Source organism: Castor canadensis, chromosome 3 (genome assembly GCF_047511655.1).
Source record: "Castor canadensis chromosome 3, mCasCan1.hap1v2, whole genome shotgun sequence".
Classification (NCBI taxonomy): Eukaryota; Metazoa; Chordata; class Mammalia; order Rodentia; family Castoridae; genus Castor; species Castor canadensis.
This window is the reverse complement of record NC_133388.1, coordinates 116,887,326-116,905,626: the sequence shown is the minus strand read 5'-3', so window position 1 is coordinate 116,905,626 and position 18,301 is coordinate 116,887,326. Positions and strand designations below refer to the sequence as shown.

The following is an 18,301-nucleotide window of genomic DNA, read 5'->3' as shown; positions in this document are numbered from 1 at the left end:
AGAGCCTTCAATATTCTTTCCTTAGTTTCTGAACTAGTTGTTTTAATGATGATATGTCATGGGGTAGTTCTATTTTGATGTGGTCTGTTTGGTGTCCTAGAGGCCTCTTGCATCTTTATGGGAATATCTTTCTCTAGATTTGGGAAGTGTTCCGTTATTATTTTGTTGAATATTATGCATTCCCTTCGCTTGCACCTCTTCTCCTTCTTCGATGCCCATTATTCTCAAGTTTGGTCTTTTGATGCAGTCGGTGAGTTCTTGCATTTTCTTTTCACAGGTCTTGAGTTGTTTAATTAATAGTTCTTTGGTTTTTCCTTTAATTACCATTTCATCTTCGAGTTCTGAGATTCTGTCTTCTGTTTGTTCTATTCTGATGGATTGGCCTTCCATTTTGTTTTGCAGTTCTGTTTCGTTCTTTTTTCTGAGGCTTTCCATATCCTGGGTGGTTTCCTCTTTAATGTTGTCTATTTTTGTCCTGAGTTCATTTATCCATTTATTCATCGTGTTCTCTGTTTCACTTTGGTGTTTATACAGTGCTTCTATGGTTTCCTTTATTTCTTCTTTTACTTTTTCAAATTCTCTATTTTTGTTTTCTTGGAATTTCTTGAGTGTCTCCTGTACATTTTGGTTGACCCTATCCAGTATCATCTCTATAAAATTCTCATTGAGTACCTGTAGTGTGTCTTCTTTTAAATTATTCTTGTGGGCTTCATTGGGTCCTTTGGCATAGTTTATCTTCATTTTGTTGGAGTCTGGATCTGAGTTTCTGTTTTCTTCATTCCCCTCTGGTTCCTGTACTAATTTTTTGCTGTGGGGAAACTAGTTTCCCTGTTTTTTTCTGTCTTCCCATCATTGTCTTTGGTGTTGTTACTGTCCCTGTCCTGTGTGCAATTAAGTATTTTCTGGCTTGTAATAATAACAATGGTAATATTTAGAATGGAAGGGTGAGAGCCAATACACTTGTGAAAACTTAACTTACACATACCCAACGTGTGTGCAAGCTGAAGTGTATGCAGCCTTTTTGTAGCTACTGAAAATGATGACACTCCTGTATACTGATTGCGGCCCACAGCTTGTCCAGAACAAGGTCGTTTTTGGTTTCACAGCACTAAAAGTACATGGGATCCTCACCAACAAGGCTGAGGCGTGGAAGTAGAACTCCAGAGGTAGTTTCTCAGACTACTGCAGTTGGGACCACACTGAATTAGCAGCTGGGACTCAGAAAACACCCACAATGTCTTTAATAGGAGAATGGTACCTATTAATAGGAGGTACTGGTACCTCAATATCATGGACTATTAGAATTATCAGTCAGCAATAAAAAAGAACAAATGAGGTGGAGTAGATCAAGCCTGTAATCCTAGTTACTCAGGAGGCAGAGATGGGGAGGATCGAGGTTTAAGGCCAGCCTGGGCAAAAAGTTCAAGAGACCCCATCTCATCCAGTAAAAGCTGGGTGTGATGATACATGCCTGTCATCCTAGCTATGCATGAAGCATATGTAGCAGAATTGTTGTCCAGGTCAACTGAGCATAAACTAGAATCTAACGACCTGGGCTAGCTTGTCCTAGAAACCTAACTGGGAGTGATGGGAGATGCAGAAAGGACAAAAGACAGAAAACAAAGATGCAGAAAGCTGGGGTCAGGTGGACTGGTTGCTCACATGGAGACACACAACAGCCTCGTCAAAAAACTGCATTAGCATACTTCTTTTCTCTATTGTCTTATTTCTTCTATTATACTTGTACTTCTTCTCTTTTACAGCTTTTTTAAAGCCTATATAGAGAGTTCTCGGTGCATAAAGCTGGGGTCAGATGGGCTGGGTGCTCTGGTGGAGACACACAACAGCCAGCAGCAGCAGTAGCCTTGTCCACCTCCAGCAAGTTTATTATACACAGAGGCAAACAAGGAGGTGGAGCAACAGTTCTGGGGGCTGGGTAGTCCTTGGGAACAGGAGGAACCTGCTATCACTACTCTCTGGACGTAAACATCTTAGGAAAAGCAGCTGTAGCTGGGGCTGTGCCAACTCAGCCTGCAGATTACTAGCTGCAGCTGTGCTTAAGTCAAGTTCCCATAGGCATCTCATACTCTGCTCTCCACACTAGAAACCCTATCTTAAAAAATAGCCAAAGCAAAAAGGGCTGGAGGTGTGGCCCAAACTGTAGAGGGCCTGCTTGGCAAGTGTGAAGCTCTGGGTTCCCTCCACTCCCAAAATGATCACATGTTGTATGATTCCATTTATGAAACTTTTCTGAAATAAAAACAACAAAACAAAAAACTATAGAGGTAGATACCACATGAGTGGCTTCAGAAGTTCAGATGGTGGTGTGGAGGGGCTGGGAGTGGTGATAAGGGGATAGCATGCAAAGACCTTTGCAGTGGCCAACGTTCTGGTCTCCATGGTGTTGAGTTAGTGAGCCTAAACATGTGACAAATGCCATGGAGACATGCCTGCACATTGCACTCTGTTGTTTTCTGGTTTTGACAGCCTATGGTAGCTAGGTAAATTTATGTGCAAGATTGTAAGAGTAGTTGTGTGAACTGTGCTGAACCTCTCTGAACCACCTGTCTTTTTAGACATTCTGGCAGGGGTTGGAACTTGAGAACCACCATGAAAACCACTGTTCTGCCTCACCTCCTCTGGGAAATGACAGGCCCCTTGCTTTTCTAAAGGAAGGCTGCTGATACATGGGCACTATGAATGAAAAATAAAGTGAACGAAGCTGAAGAAATGGGGACAGGTCAGAGTTCAGACTGGTGTAAACCCTTTTGGTAAAATAACATCTAAGCAGACAGAGAAGCAGAGGTCTCCAACTAAAACCTGGTGTCCAGAAAGGTCCTGGAGGACTGGGAAGCACTAAACATCTGCTCAGTATGATAACAAGGATGTCCTTCTAGCTAAGGAGACAGAAAACATCCTCTTAATCTCTGTATGCATGGTGTCTTTGATTTTTTTTTTTTAGCAGTACTAGGGTTAGAACTCAGGGTTTCACACTTGCTACATAGTTTCTCTATGGCTTGAGTCACTCTGCCAGCCCTTTTTGCTCTGGTTTTTTTTCAGGCAGGGTCCAGGCCTACCTGGACCTTGATCCTTCTATTTTAAGCAAATGTGATGACAGGCTTGTCACCATGCCCACCTCCCCGCCTCCTCATCTTCCCCTGCCATGAGGACTCAGGAGGCTCCTGATCTCAGCCTCCTGTAGCTTGGGATGTCAAGTGCACCACCAAGCCTAGCTATTGGTTGAAATGGGGATATTATGCTGGCCTTAGCTAGGATTTACAGGTCTGAGCCACTGGCACTGGGCTTGGTTTGATTTTTAGAGACAGGATCTCACTGTGTAGCCCAGGCTGGCCTGAACTCACTATCTTCCTGAATTAGCCTCCAGAGTGCTGGGATTATAGACATGTACCACGATGACTGGCTATTTTAATTCCTTCAAAGAGACATGGCCGGCAGGAGGGGAAGGTAGAAGAAGGTCTTCTCTCTGAATTTCTCATTGCATTGTCCACAAGTCAAGCTGAGGTCTGGAGCAGGTCTGTAGGAAATGCTTCTGGCTCTGCCTGTTCTAGGTATGCTGAGGACACTGGGAGAAGCCCTGATTAGCACTCAACAGCTGAGAGGAAAAAGACTGGCCATAAAATAGAAAATAACTAATTCCCTCATTAAACTGTCAGCACACCCCTCTGGATGGTTGGGTTTAAGTAATCACATTAATCACCCTTGGAAGATTTACAAGGAGATTAGCCAGGACCTAAGGTAACTTTTTTCCCTTAAAGGGTGTGAATTGGTTTTATTTTTAAGACTGTTTAAGAAAACAGAAGAGAGAAATTTAAACAAACTTTATTAACATACTGTGCACACAGGAGGGCTGGAAAATTTCCCTCTGACGATTTTTCTCAGCTGTACCATTGATCTCACTCAGAAAAAATTCATTAATTTAACTGGTGCCACAAGAGTCCATTCATAAGGAATAAACCATCCCATGAATGGTTTATTTAAAGCAATAAATAATATTTCTATTTACATAGTTCAAATTATATTTCTCAAAGTTTATTATAAATGGACATTGTTTTGTTGCTGAATAAAGTAGGAAGCAGAGCAGCAAGTAAATTGATAGCCCATTGACATGGGGAAAACCTATTTCTACCAGTATTTAAATCATACTTAAATATCTTTACAATCTCTTCAGAGAACCTCAAGGAATGAGGATTTATTCCTTTTGTTTCTAAGAATGGCAATCAAATTCATTTATGGCTCATAATAGCAAAGAATATTTACCTAGCTATTGTAGTTGACACAATGACTGATTTTCTGAATCACCACCCCACTGGAACCTCCTCCACTCCTTGTGAAGTTAGCAGCCAGGAATTATGGTTCTCATTTAGCCCATAAGGAAGCTAATGGAGCTCTTTTGTGATTTCCCCAAAATCAGGTGCTAGCAGGTGGAGAGGTTGCTTCTAAATCCTGATTTCAGATGATGCAAACTGCAAATGGTCTTTCCTTTTTCCTTGGTGCTTCAGGTTCTCCTTAGGAATGCAGTCAAAGTGACTCACACATTCATGATATAGTTTAGATGTGGGCTATCTCCCAGGGGCCCATGTGTTAAAGGCTTGGTCCTCAGCTTGGCCCTATAGGAGATGGTGGAGCCTTTAGGAGGTGGAGCCCTGGGGGAGGCAGTTAGGTCATTGGGGCATGCCCTTGAAGGGAATATTGGGATTGGACCTCTCTCTCTCTCTCTCTCTCTCTCTCTCTCTCTCTCTCTGCTTCCTGGTTACCATGCAGTAAAGAGGCCTCCCCCGCTACACACCACCACCATGTTCTGTGACAGCATAGGCCCAAAGCCACTATGGACCAAAGCCCCCAGAACTGTGAGCCAAAGTAAGCTTTTCCTACTTACAAATTAATTGTCTCAGGTGTTCTGTCACAGCGACAGAAAGATAATACAATAAAACCACTATTCAGATATTTAAACATAGCCATATTTTATAACATATGAATTACCATGATGTGGTTTATTGGTTTTTCTATGATAGTCTTCAGGAACCTTATACTAAGGTGTCAAGTCATGCAGAGTCCTCAAAAGATGAAGATTAAACAAAACCGACCCCTTCCAATACTGCTAACAACTCAATCATGCAATACTCAGTCATGCAGCTTGAATGATCAGAAAACTAGGGTTTTTTTTTTTTATTAATCCTCCATAAATATTTTCCACCATTGGTCAGAGAAACTGATGGGCCCTAGGGACAGATTATGGCTTTAAATTAAAGAATTGTTCAACTGCTTTAGAAATGAAGTCACTCTTTTAAATAAGCAAAGACACATCTTGTCATTATAAGTGTGTTGGTGTACACTCATCTCTTGCTTTGATGTCCTGAGAGTCTTCCCCTTCACATTGAAGAAAGATGGCCTTTCAACCGGATCTTTATGGAAGCCAATAACTTTCAATGCTCTCCTGGGGGAGCCAGAATGACAGCTCCTACTGACAACCGCCAGCAGTGAGACAATGGTCTGCAATGTTTGTGTACCCAGATTTATCAAAATAGTGTCTCCATTAGGCATAGGCAAAAGGCAAATATACCGTACTTCCTCATCACGCTTTGTAAATAAGAACAAGGGAGTTAGACATACTTTCTCCTTGGGCTTTGAAGACAGACTGTATACTTGTTAAACTTTATTGTTGGCTATCTTCCTGGATCTACTCTTCCTTCTTGCTAAGAACTGAACCTCAATGTCGGGCTCCCAGCACACTGGCTATCCACAGCCAAATCCCAGTCCATGATGAGTGGATGGAGAAGTAGATGTCATGGGTGCCACCTGTGCATTCCTTCACATGCTTCCTGTTTGCTGAGTCCTTTTTGAGTCATGACCTCATTAAAACTTGAGGCTTCCTGGTCAACCCCAGAAGTCCCATGATCAATTCAATCTGATAAAGCAGGTTTAGGGAGAATAACTTATGTTAATCAAATTCACCTGAGTCTGATTAATAGCATAGGATGTTCTCAAGAGTTAGGACTTTGCTTGAAGCAAAGTGTAATTAATTAATCATAGAAGTTTGAGAAGTGTTGGTTGAGTACACAGTAGATCAGAGCTTTTCAAATATCGATAAGGAATTGAGTAAATATAATGAAGTAAATAAATAAATGAGGGAGAGGGGATGGTCTGCCTCATGGTGGACTTCCCATTAATAAATGTAAAAGTATTGATAATAATGGAGAGGTCACCATTTAGCAATGGACAGTAATAATTGTTAAAATCATCAATTATTTATGGATATTAATGCTAGCAGTTTAAAGTGTGGTGGGAAACAATATATTTGGTCAAGAAGTTTCCCCACAAAATACTATGAGTGACAAAGAGAAAAAACTAGTCAATTGTGGAGCTATTTGTTACACACCACTTGAACCAAGTGACCAAATATAATAGTAAGGTGACACAGTGACATCACATGCTTCCCTATGAGAGGCCCTGAGATGGATACTCCTTCACTTTTATGGTATTCTTGCTAAAACTGTTGAGCAAAATAGGATCACAGGGAGAAATCAGGAAACCCAAGCTGAGGCCATTTTGCTTTTTGGTGGAACTGGGGTTTGAACTCAGGGACTCATGCTTGCCAGGCAGGTGCTCGACCACTTGAGCCACTCCACCACATTTTGCAAAATAATTGGCTAGTGCTCTTGAAAAGTGTCCAGGTCATCAAAAGGGCATGTCCAGTGGACATGTTCCGGACTGGAGCAGACTCGAGTCCTGAATGCAATGGGGATCTTGGATTATACCTGGACTGTGACAGCAGGACAACTGAAAGATCCCAGGAATGGAGAAAAGGAAATAGTCCTAAAAATATTTAACTCTTTCCCTCTAAGGCTCCCGTTTATCAAGAAAGTTCTGGATCTAAATTGCCTGTCGTATGCTTCACTGGCCAGGGAGGAGCTCCTTGGCCAGTGTGTCCTACCCCTGTGATCCTGCTGGAAATATTTCTGTGGTCTAGATTTCACTTCTAAAACAAGTTTTGAAACAAAAGGTGGTGTACAGTGAACCTTAGATCAATCATGTGATGAAATTAACCAGGAATCTTTTTCTGAAATAGTCAAACACATAATTTATTCATTGTAAAGTAAAGTCTACTTTCATTTTTTTTTGTCGATGCTATTAATTTGGAAAGTGACTTCAGAAGTTTTCTTAATTAAAACTTAACAGTGCAAATTAAGAAAAAAAAAGAGGAACATACATGGCTCAGTTGTCATTTCTGATTGCAACTCAGAGAGAAAGAATAGGTTCCAGAATGGAAGAATTAATTATGAAGGATCATGACCAGCAAAATTACATCTTCCTTTAGAAGACAGTTAACTTTAAATCAATGCAGCACTGTCTTGTGACAATAAACCTGCATGTTGTTGGTAGTGAGCAGGAGGAAGGAGGTAATTTATGTAAACAATTAGCAAGAACTCCTCTTGCACTGAGAGACCATAAGAGGAGGGGTCTATGTGTTAGGTCTAGGTCTTCATTTCAGGTGTTTCTCCAAATTAAGAAATAGAGATTCATTTGCATCCATACATAAAAAAGAAAAACAGAACATTGTTCTAAGGTTGGCTTCTGACCATAAATCTGGAGGTGGCCCCAAATGTCTGTTTTTCAAGTTACCTGTTTGCAACATTGAGGTGATGGTTGAAGCTACTTCATAGGACTTAACTGAAGAAAAATGACAAAGGGTGAAGGAGGGTGAATATGGTGGATGTATTTTGTATTCATGCATGAAAATAGAGAATGAAACCTGTTGAAATTGTTCTAAGAAGCGGGGAGGAGGGATGAGGGAGAATGATGGAGGGGATGAATCTAATTAATATATATTGTAAGCACATATATAAACATCACGATGAATCACCCTGTACAATTAGCATATGCTAATAAAAGAGAAAGATGATAATAACTTTAGAAAGAACAATCCTAACATATAAAAAGCACTTTTTCACCAAGCCAGGATGGGGAAAATATGAAATGTAAAATTCATGTCTGTGATAGGGTTATGTACCTGGAAAATGTGACTAGTACTTAATTCCACCTCAAGTGTTTGTCAGCAGAGTGACTACTGGTATTTGGACCAGGAAAATGATTGACTAATTTGCATGAGTTTTGATATTCTTACATCCATTAAATTCCAGTAATAACTCCCATGTCAATCAACTCACTCTCGCCTATTTCCAGTAGCCCTCTGGAGACACAGTAGGACCCTCATTTGAGAACTATTGAAAGTCTATCAAAATGCAGTAGCAGACAGCATTGATATTCATTGTGAGAACGGCAAGTTCAGCAGTTTCTGGAAAAAGTTATGAAGTCGAGAATAATGCTTTCGATTCTTCTCATTTATTGGATGGAAAGTATATCCCCTATGTAAATCATTAGAATTACATATAACCCACACCTTCTTTGAAATCAGCTTTTTATTTTAGAAAAATTACAAATTTGCAAAAAACACCTGCAACCAGTTTCTCATATTATTAACATCCCACATTAGCAGTTGTGATAAATCAACCAATACTGAAAAATTCACTGAAGTTCATACTTTATTCAAATTTCCTTGGCTTTTACCCAATGTTCCTTTTCTGCTTCATTCCATCCAGGAATGCAGATTTTGTCGCCATATCTCTTTAGACACCTCTTGGCAAGTTTCTCAGACTTGCCTTGTTTTTGGTGACTGGGCGATTCACTCAGGTATTCTGTAGCATGTCTTTTGATCGGGATACACTAATGTTTTTCTCACAATAAGATTGTAGGGGGTAAGGTGTCTCCACTGTGAAGTTAATTCCTCTTATTTTTATTTTTGGCCACACTGGGGTTTGAACTCAGAGCCTCACACTTGCTAGGCAGGAGCTCTACCTCTTGAGCCATATCCTCCTTTTTGGCTTCAGTTATTTTTTTCAGTTGGGTAAATTGATCTGGAATGTGGTTGCTGGATTGCATGTTAAGACTTTTTAGCTTTGTAAGAAACTACCAAACTGTCTTCCAAAGTGACTGGGCCATTTTGTATTTCAACCAGCAACGAATGAAGATTCCTGTTGCTCCAGCAATTGGGATGCCTGCCTTTTGGATTTTGACTATTTGAATGGACTTGTATTTGTGTCTCATTATTGTTTTAATGTGCAATTCCTTTATTACAGGTGATATTGAGTACCTTTTCATAGGCTTATTTGCCACCTGTTTATTTTATTTGGTGAGATATGTTCCAATCTTTTATCTAATTGGGTTCTTTCTCTTTTCTTTTTGTGGGTATTGTGGTTTGTGCTTGGTAGACAAACAAACACTCTACCACTTGAGCTATGTCCCAACCCTTTTGGCTTTAGTTATTTTTCAGACAGGGTCTCATGCTTTTTGCTGGGGCCAGCCTGAGACCATGATCCTCTTGATGTCTCCCTCCTGAATATCTGGGACTACAGGAGTGAGTCACCACACCTGGCAGGTTGTCAATTTTTTAATTTGTTTTGTTTGGGATTAAACACATAATATCATTCATGGTAGGCAAGCACTGTATCACTGAGCCACATCCCAGACCTCTATTTTGGATACAAGTTTTTTTTAATTAGATATATGTTTTACAAATGATTTCTCCTTGTGTGAAATATTTTACTCTTTTTTTTTTTTTGGTGGTACTAGGGTTTGAACTCAGGGCTTCATGCTTGCTAGGTTGGTGCACTGCTGCTCAAATCATGCATGCAACCCTTTCTGCTCTGGTTATTTTGGAGATCGGGTCTGGCATTTTGTCCTGGCTGGCTTGGGTCATGATCCTCCCATTTGCACTTTCTGCAATAGCTGCGATCAGGCATGAGCCACTGCACCTGGCTCTATGTTCTTCTAAAGGTTACAGTTTTACATTTAATATTTACTTCCATGGTCCATTTTAAGTTAGTGTATGTAAAAGCTCTCTAGCAGTCTATGTTCTTGGCAAGCATTTTATAATCAAGACACAAAGACAATTTGTAAACTTTTCAATGAATCTTTTGTATGTTCTCTCTCTCTCTTTCAGATATTCCCCTCGTTCTGGAAGTTCATGGTATTTTGAAGAGAGTGCATGCCCCTCATCTGATCTTAAGAACACTGTTAGTGAGACAGAAAGTCGTACAGGAGCCAGGTGCTTTGGGAACAGGGAAAGGCGAGAGCAATTCCATCTGAGCAGAGTGCAGGGGGTGGCAGGAATATAAAGGATGGAGACATAGGTTCATAATGTGTATATACTCATATGTGTCTACCCTATATGCACATCACGCTCACACACCTCACCTGCGGTATGCTGGATATGTGCATATACAGCTGTCCCTTAGCCTCCTTGAGGATAGGTTCCACGACTCCCTCAACTACCAAATTCAAGGATGCACAAGTCCCTTATGTAAAATGCATGCACTAGTATACTTGAAATCATCTTTAGGTTACTATGGAACCTGAAGTACGTCGTACTTAGATGGTACATAGTTACTATCCCTATGTAACTGATATGTAAACAGTTGCTATATTGTACTGTTTAGGGAATGACAAGGGGAGAAGTTCATACATGTTCAGTACACATGCAATTTTAAAAAGTATTTTCCATCTGAAGTTGATTGAATCCATAGTGGTAGATCCTTACGTAAGGAGGGTCTACTTACATATAAATGTATTTATTTCTATGGATGTGAATAGTATTTGTTCTAAGTATGTATCAAACTAAAAATGATGGGATGTCCTTGCTTGGGAAAACATTTGAAAAGACCAGTGTGGCCACACAATAAAGTAAGAGTAAAGGTACAAATTCCAAATAATGTTATTGTTGAAAACTAACTTGGTTGGCTGGACTTAGCACCGAAGCCTGCGGAATGCACTTGAAGTCTGAGAAGGGGACCGACACCACGGATCAGGTTTTTTGAATGTGATTTGGCAGCAAGACCAGGTGTGGTTCAGAAGGGAGGTGAGACCAGGGGTCTAGTTAAGGAAGTTACTACAAGTGTTCAGGCAGCAGTTACACAGGGCAATGGCAGACAGAACTAAGAGGAATGGCAAGGTCAAGGGAAGTTGGAATAAAATGTTGCAGCAGTACAAAATGAAATAAGTAAATTTTTTCAGCAATTTACTGCTTTCCTAGTGCAATAATCCATCCAGAAATTGAATCACCACTGCCACCTATTGGTGAATAGGTTTTGCAGCCTAATACTCCCCACACAGGAAGAGAAACATTTTGTAGCACAGTAGGCCCCCTCATCTGTGGGGGATGAAGGTCAGATCCCCAGTGGATATCTGAAGCCCCATATAATACTGTTTTTCCTATATGTGCATACCTATGATAAAGCTTAATTTATAAATTAGGCGTAGTAAGAGAATAACAATAACCAGTAATATAATAGAAGAATTATAATGATATACTGTAATGAACATTATGTAAATGTGGACTCTCTTTCTCAAAATACCTTATTGTGTGTACTCAGCCTTCTTTTTTCTGGTGATGGAGCTGAGACAAGGCCTGAGAGATGAAGAGAAGTGAGGAATAGCGTGTTGCCTTCGATTAGAACACATTTTCTGTTCACGTCTTTCACTCACAAATTTAGTAATGCATTTTCTATATTCTTCTTTTGAAACAGGCCCTCACTATGTAGCCCAGGATGGCCTCAAACTCACAAACCTCCTGCCTCAGCCTCCAGGCTGGGATTACACATATGTGCCACGTTGCCTGGCTTTGCATTTTCCATCTTAACTAAGCACTTACCATACACTGTGGTTGTAACTTTTGCACTTTGAAATAGAACAGCAAAACTATCATGAATTTCTTTTTCCTTCCTCATGATATCACACATAGAGGATTTGTCCTCACTATAGATCTTAGCAGTCCCAAGCACACCATTTTTCCTCTTATGTCAAGAATTTTCACTTTTTCACCTAAAGGAAGCACTTTAGGACTTGGCAAATTCGAATTGCCAGGATCACTGCTTTGGCACTTTGAGGCCTTATTCAGTAAGTTAGATAAGAGTTACTTGAACACAAACACTGTGACATTGCAATGGCCATTTGATAACTGAGATGGCTACCAAGTGACCGATATTCAGTGGATATGGTTGACAAGGGGATGACTCACATCCCAGGCAGGACAAGCAGGATGGCTGGAGATTCATCACACTACTATAATGGCACTTAATTTAAATCACACATTGCTTATTTCTGGAATTTTCCATTTAATATTTCTAGACTGCAGTTGACCCAGGCTAACTGAAACCAAGGAAAATAGAACCATACACAAGGGGAGACTATTGTGTATCAGCAGAAGTGATACTGATTAATCTTACTGATCCTGTCCCAAAATATTTCTTGAGACTCCTTCAATGGACTAAGAGGGAGATGAAAAGAAAATGGCCTCAGGCTAGAAGGACTCAGGATGTGCTTTGGAAATGGCATATGCAAAGCAGCTAGCTGCTAGTCTGCCTAAATGTAGTGTGAGGCTCCCAGACAGGAATCTGATGGGACTAATTTTACTTGTCACTGGCTGAAGAGGTGGTGAGGTGTGGTCCATCTAGAAAGAACCCAGGAAAGGCAAGATTTGGATGTGTCTAAAAAGGAAGTCCACAGGCCTATCGTAGATAAGACTCTGGTGGTGTGCCCAGCAAACTGGTTTCAGAAGTTAATCAAGCCAAGCACTTTTCTGAGATGTATGAAACAGGAACGTCTCCCCTCTTGAAAGCAAATAATTGTTGGTGAAAATTCTCTTTGGCTGCTCCCTCAAAATTAGAGGATCTAGATTTATCTAAAGAAATTAAGATGTCATCCTTACAGTAGCCATGAACTGCCAGCCCTGAGTGGAGACCAGGCTTGCTAAAGTGCAATAGCAGACCAAATGGCAACGGGGCTATGACTGTCCTGAAATTTCTGCTTGGGTCTTGAAAGAAGGCTAAAATAAGGTCTGACTTAAACATGACAGTGGCCTGGGTCTGGGGGCGGAGGAGGTTGTTATTTCCATTTTACAAGGAGGAAACAGGGTTGGAGGGAGTTAAAGACTGCCTTCAGATGACACAGCCAGTGGTAGAGCTGGGACTTGAGTTCAGGTGACTCCTTTTGGGGCCTATTTTCTGAACTGCTATTTTCAGCTGCTTCCTGTGTTCTACCATAACTGGATTAACAGCAGCTGAACAACACAGCACTAGTAGGTCATGGTACAATGCAGTGAGACTAATTCTTATTATTGTAGGCTCAGTCTAACAATTGGTAAAATAGTCAAGAGCCTTGTCAAGTGTACATTTAAGGTAATCGCAAATATTAAAACAATAAATATTATTTTGTTTATTACTTTTGTCATGTATTTACCCCAAATCTCTGTCCCTTGAATACATGACTTTCTTTTCTAGCATCTCTTAAGTTTCTGTTGTCATTGTGCCACTTTTTTTTGGCATTTCTACATAGGCTATCTCATTTTTCCCTTCAAGATCAAGGTGGTGCCTTGTCATATAACTTTGTTCTGAACACCATTTACATACAAAAGTTTATGACGTCTTTAAAATTCAATTCCAACCTTTTACTTTTTTTTGAATTATATTCAGTCACTTGGAAGGTTTATGTGTACACAACACAGGAAAATCTTTTTAAAGTTTGTGATGATTCAAGTATTTACCTAAGGCCATAACTGCTTGTGGCTTTTTTTAGTCTTTCTTTCTTGAGTATCTCAGCTCAAAAATATGGGTAGAATGCACGGTGATGTGCTTGCTGCAGTTATGAATAGCATCTTCTCCTCCCTCTTCAAGTATGCCCGTTAGCCTTCTCAGAATCAAAATAGTGATGTAAAGGCATCTGACACCGAACATGTAAGAGAGGAAGTGCACAAACACATATTAATTAAGCTTTTTATACTTCTGACATAATCTCATAGGCTCTTTAAAAATCCCCTTATGTATTCAGACTGACCACGTTTACAGCACTATCATTATCTCTGCTTGGCTGTAACTCTTGTTAATCAGCTTCTTGTCTCTACAATGAAATACCTGAAACAGGCTACTTAGGAGGTAAACAGATGCTTATTTTAGCTCACAGTTTTGGAGGATCAAGTCCAAGTTTAGACGGCCTCATAGTTTGAGTCTCTGGTGAGGGAAGCTCATTATGGTGGGAACACATGTTGGAAAGGTGTCACGTATACAGCCAGGAAGGAGATATATATATATATATATATATATATATATATATATGTATGTATATGTATATGTATGTATATATATATATCTTATGCTTATCTATCTATATCTTATGCTTTATCTATCTATATCTTATGCTTTATCTATGTATCTATATCTTATGCTTATCTATCTATCTAACTATATCTTATGCTTTATCTATCTATATCTTATGCTTATCTATCTATCTATCTATCATCTATATCTTATGCTCTATCTATCTATCTATCTATCTATCTATCTATCTATCTATCTATCAGCAGGGTCCCACAATCCCTTTCCAGGACTCACCTCCAATGCCCCTAAGGACCACTCACCACTTACAAATTCACAGCACTTCCCAATACTGCCCCCTGGAGATCACGGGGACCCATTTATACATGGACCTTTGGGGATCACAAACCCAAGCCATGGCAGCTTTTCTGTTAAGTCTCATTTGTTGCCTCCCTTGGCAGAGGTGAGCATGGCTGACCTAAGGAAAGCAGGCAGCATTAACATACTGTAGAATCTCTTCTTACCTGGCCTTAATTCATAGGAGAATATGAATAAGGAGTATTCAGAATATGTGTGTGAGTCATTTTGGACTTTAACATATTTTCTTTATTTAGATACTATACTGCAAAATGTTTTCTTTCTCCTAAGATGATTAAAAATAGAGAATAATTACCACTCAGCAAACTAAACAAAAAGGCTCATGTTGCCCGTGAAAACTATAATAGAACTAACTGGTTACAGGAAATAATTGAATTCCTAAATACGCTTATTCATTTAAGTTATAAATTACTTACTCATTTCCCCCCTTTTCTTTATTCCACCATATAAATGTTTACATGTGTGTGTCACACACACACACACACACACACACAATGAAAACTCAAAGGAGCTGATAGCTAAAAAACAGAAAATTGAAGTTATATTTGAAAAAATAACCTTAAGGAAGTGTTTAGAAACCTTAAAGTAAAACTGGAAACACCACAAGAACTCACTGCTTTTGCTTTTAACTTAGATATTTGCTATCCTGCCATGTTTTTTTCATGTGGAACAATCTGACATTCATCTCCACTAAAATCTCGTAGAAAATAGTCAGGTTAATCAAGATTGCCTGGACGTCTTTGCTGGTGTAGGGAGGGAAGGCTGTTTTCATAGATGTTGTGGATGGTCAAAGAGAAAGAGGACAGTTTGTGGGACTCCAGCTCACCAAATTGGATCTGACCATTGTATCAATTGTCAGCTTTCTGTTACTGTGACAAAATATCTGGATTAATCAGATTAAAAAGAGGAAATGTTTATTTTAGCTCACAAGTTTGGAGGGACACAAAATGGAATCTAAATGAAATTCAATTCTATGAGTTGACTGGCCCATTCCTTTTAGGCAAGGCAGCACATCATGGTGGGAGTATATGGCACCTCATGGCATCCAGGATAGGAAAGGGAGAATGAGGAGGGGCCAGGGTCCCATAATCCCCTTCATGGTCATGCTCTTAGTGACTTAACTTCCTTCCCCAGGGTCTACCTCCTAACGTTTCTACCATCTCCAAATAATAATTCTAAACCTTCAACATATGGGCCTTGGGGGAGGGAGGCATTCAAGATCCAACTATAGCAAACATGAAAATGAAATAAATAATTTATATTAATTCTTAATGTTACTCAAAAAGGGGGAACTAGGACTGGGGATGTAATTCAGTGGTACTGCACTTGCTTAGCATGTGAGAGGCCCTTGGTTCAAGTCCCAGCATGGCAGAAAAGGAGGGAAATATATGGTATAATACATACATTATTTTAGAAATCATGTTTATAAAAAATTTCATATATTGATCAGTTCACCCTATTTGTGTATTAAGTTTACGCCAAATCAGTCAGTAACAATCTTTGCAACCTGGTGTGTGTGTGTGTGTGTGTGTGTGTGTGTGTGTGTGTGTGTGTAAAATTCCATAAAAACTGGCGTTAAAAAGTTGTGAAATAAATTATTTTAAAAGATGTGTAAGGGGCCTAGTATTGTGGCTGAAGCTTGTAATCTCACCTTCTTGGGAGGCAGAAATTGAGTGGATTGCAGCCAGAGCAAAAAGTTAGAGGGACCTCGTCTTAACCAATAAGTTGGTGTGATGGTATTCCCCTGTCATCCCAGCTATGAGAGAGTTATAAATAGGAGGATCGTGTCTAGGTCAGCTTAGGCAAAATTTCAAGATCCTATTAAAAAAACAAGTAAAGCAAAAAGGGCTGGGAGTGTGACTCAGGTGGTAGAGAGCCTGCTTAGCAAACTCAAAGCCCTGAGATCAAATCCCAATACCACAAAAAAAAAATCAGAAAAGAAAAACTGTGTAAAATATTGCAATTAAAAAGAAAAGCTGCATGTAATGTAATGCACTAAGTTCCAGGAGAGACAAGGATGTGAAGGTTTTGTTACTATAAACCTTCACAATGTGGTTCTATCACCATAGAAGCCCTCCCAGGTTTTTAGTTGCTGTCCAAATTCATCATTGAGTCAAGGACTAGAATTTCCAGCAGATAACCCCAGATCAGTAACATAAGCTGACCTGAAGCAGGACTTCCATTCATCCTGTTCAAATAATTAATCGTGTTGTCTAAGAACGTACAGAGATGATGTGTTTTTAAAAAACTAGGTTAATACTATCAATTAATTTTGGTTGGAACCAAGGATACAGAGCAATGGTAGGGCATTTGTCTAGCATATGGGAAGCCTTGGGTTTGATCCCCAGCACAGTAAAAAACAACACAAAAAAACTGGGGAAGCTATGATGTAGCAATGAATTTTTTAATGTTTATACCTTTTAAAATTCTGCTTTGGGAAATGTTTGAGAAAATCAACAGTATTAAATTTGTGATTACAGGTTGAAATGTTTACTAGAGTTTGTCTGTGTTATACATTCTTTGGGTTGTTACATAACTGGACCCATCTACTGTAAGCCAGGGTTGTTTCCCCTAGTGGGACTTCTATTGGTTTTGCACTTTCTTCAGTCTTCTGACCCAGACCCGAACACGCTGACGAAATGGTGTCACAGATCCAAGCACCACCAGCCATTATTTTCATGCAGGAGCCACAGGGCGAGACCCTGATGCCTGACTCTAATGTGGGCACAGCACAGGAAAAGGCAAAGTGAATGCTTCAACTAGTCGTTGGCGCACAGGTATGAGCTTTAAGTTTAAATACAGGAAGAACTGTATCGGGGGTGAGAGGCAGGCACAGTTAAGCAGTTCTTGTCATAGTGGGGTATGACCTGGTTCGTTATTATTTCAGGTTTCGGGAAGGATTCTGGGAAACTGTTATGCCTGTATCACTTGTGGGAAGCAATCTGGTCAGGATAAGCAAGTCATTGTTGCCTGGCATGGGTCCTGTGCACATTCCACTGCTCCTTTTCTTAGAGGCAATAGTCTCTGTCCCTCATAAATGCATTATCCTTCAGTCCTGTCCTTCATGGATTCCAAGGAGGCTGCAAGATGAGTGGCTCAGAGCAAGGACAGACACAAAATGGAGACAGAGATGCCACCCTTTCTTCTGCTTCTAGTGAATTCTTGGACCTAAGTAAAGAGTCAGTGCTTCTCAGCAAAAGCAGTTTCAGTACCTCTTACAGGGACAGTAAGAAGAATGATGCACAACAAACAAAACAAAGACTCACGTGGCTATATGCAGCTTGTTTCTTCATGCTACAATTATTGTGCTGGACAGCGGAGTCTGTCTTCACAAAGACAAGGATTTTGTCACCCCATTGGTGCAACTCCACTGTCTTCCGATGTGTCTGGCCTTGTAATTTGCTTTCAAGTAATTTGTGTTGAATGAATAAAAGTGGTTTTCAAAGACCACTTACCTCAGAACTACCCAGAGTTCCCTACATTCAAATTCATGGGTCTTCCTTGTGGAACTGGTTCACTAGGAACATGGAAATCTACTTTTTTAAAATCTCTTTTGAGATGGCGTCTCACTGTGTTGCCCAGACTGTCCTGTAATTCAAGTGATCCTTCTGCCTCAGCCTCTGGGGTGGTTGGAACTACAGGCGTGCACCACCATGCAGGACTCTGGAATCTGCATTCTTCCACCACCCTGCCCTGCCTACAACACAGTGTCACTGAAGTTCATTATCTTCACTTTGCAAGAGAGAATATTGAGGCTACGT

At 40.1% G+C, this 18,301-nt stretch overlaps 1 non-coding gene across 1 annotated transcript; it reads right to left on the bottom strand.

Annotated features, from left to right (window-relative positions):
• Positions 1 to 6,575: 6,575 nt before the first annotated feature.
• Positions 6,576 to 6,648, bottom strand: Trnaa-ggc (transfer RNA alanine (anticodon GGC)). The gene has a single exon. It is a non-coding gene; the product is annotated as a tRNA-Ala (tRNA).
• Positions 6,649 to 18,301: the final 11,653 nt, after the last annotated feature.